The sequence below is a fragment of the Arachis duranensis genome, chromosome 4 (assembly GCF_000817695.3).
Source record: "Arachis duranensis cultivar V14167 chromosome 4, aradu.V14167.gnm2.J7QH, whole genome shotgun sequence".
Taxonomy (NCBI): Eukaryota; Viridiplantae; Streptophyta; class Magnoliopsida; order Fabales; family Fabaceae; genus Arachis; species Arachis duranensis.
In genome coordinates this window covers 61,447,086-61,449,119 of record NC_029775.3, presented here as the reverse complement: position 1 = coordinate 61,449,119, position 2,034 = coordinate 61,447,086, and positions in this window count along the sequence as shown.

Sequence of the window (2,034 nt, the reverse complement as noted above, 5' to 3'; positions counted from 1 at the left end):
AAGTTTTGGGACATTCAATTTTGAGCAACAAAGCCCTGAGCAGGTGCAATGCATGAATAATACTTCAAGTTCATTTCAACACAATTTTCATGGTGATGCACACAAGACACACTGGAAGACTCATTCTAATTCAAAGTGGGTTGAGCATCAGAATCAAGGACAAAGGGACTTCAACTCTGGCAGCCTCAGCAACACAAGCAACTATAACCATTCATCCAATAATACTAATCAATTCAAAAATTCACAAAACACATATCACCAACCCTATAATAACTCACAAAACCACCAGAATAACTTTTCCTCATCCACATCCCACCCACAAAGTACCCCCACAATTAATTCAAACAACTTCCAGCAACAACTATTTCATTTCACACAACCACAACCAAATCCAGACTCTCAAAGAATTTCAAGTCTAGAGAAAATGATGGAGAAACTCATGAAAAATCAAGAGATGGCAAGACAAGATCAGGAAGCTGCAAGGGAAGATCAGACACTGGCATTCGAAAACCAAGAAACCTCAATCAGAAACCTTGAGAGACACATGGGGCAAATGGCTAAGCAAATTTCAGAAATGGATGAGAAGAGAGCAAATGCCTTCCCCAATGTCACTGAAAAACACCCAAGGGACAAAGGAAAAGCCATAAAATGGGAGGAGTGCAAAGCAATCACAGTGGGAAGTGAGAAGATTATGAAGAAGGAAGCCATCAATCAGGACAAACACAACAGAGAAGTTCCACAAGAAGAGACAGATGGGAAAAGTAAAGAGGATCAAGAAACCAAAAATGCACAAATTTCAAAGGGATACAAGAATATCCTTGAACCACAACTATAAGAGAAGAGGGAAGGAGTGAATCCTTGTGTCCCCAAACTTCCATATCCCCAGAGGTTTAAAAAAGAAAATGAGGATAAGCAATACTCAAAATTCCTGGACATATTCAAGACACTCAGCATCAATATTCCTTTCTTGGAAGCACTTGAACAGATGCCACTATATGCCAAATTCATGAAGGAAGTGCTGACAAAGAAAAGATTCCTGAAGGAAGGACAGATTGTTGAGATGACAAAGGAATGTAGTGCTATCCTCCAAAGAGAGTTGCCAAAGAAGAAAGATGATCCTGGGACTTTTTACATACCTTGCACCATAGGAAACATAACAATTGAGAAGTCATTCTGTGACCTCGGTGCAAGCATAAACTTGATGCCTTTGTCTCTAATGAGGAAACTTCAAATTTCTGAGCTAAAGTCCACACAAATAGTTCTCCAAATGGCTGACAAATCCACTAAGCAAGCACTGGGAGTTGTGGAGAATGTGTTGGTAAAAGTGGGAAAATTCTTTCTCCCTGCTGACTTTGTTATCTCAGATATAGAAGAGGACCCTAACACTCAAATCATCCTAGGAAGGCCTTTCCTAGCTACGGGCAGAGCATTGATAGATGTTGAAAAATGAGAATTGTTGCTGAGAGTGCATGATGAGCACCTAGCATTCCATGTTTTTAAAACCCTGCATGAACCTACTCAAGAAGAAGATTTTATGAAGGATAAGGCCAGAGATCAAAGTTTGAAGGAGGCAGTCAATGAGTTAACTCCAAGACTTCTAAATCCTCGCTTGAAAGAAGTAGAGATGGTGCAACAAACCAAAGAAATCAAGGAGGAACTAGATCCAAAACCCCCAGATGAGAAATTCAACATCCCAGATAAAGAACCACCAAGGCAGTGAGTATCTCTTGAGAAAAAAAAGAAGAAGAGGCCAAGAGGGTGGAGAAATAAGAAGATCCCTACTGAAGGCTTTTCACCAGGGGAGGTGTTAAACACCCAACCAATGAAGGTGTCTCCACAATTATCTGAATACTACACTGTGAACCGGGTCCTTTCACTTGAACATCTAGAGATCGTCAAAGAGGAGACTAGAAGGAAGTTCACAGTAAGAGGAGAAAAGCTGAGGCACTATGATTTTCAGCCCCCATGATCAAAGAGTAAGATGTCAAGCTAGTGACAATAAAGAAGCGCTTGTTGGGAGGCAACCCAACCTGA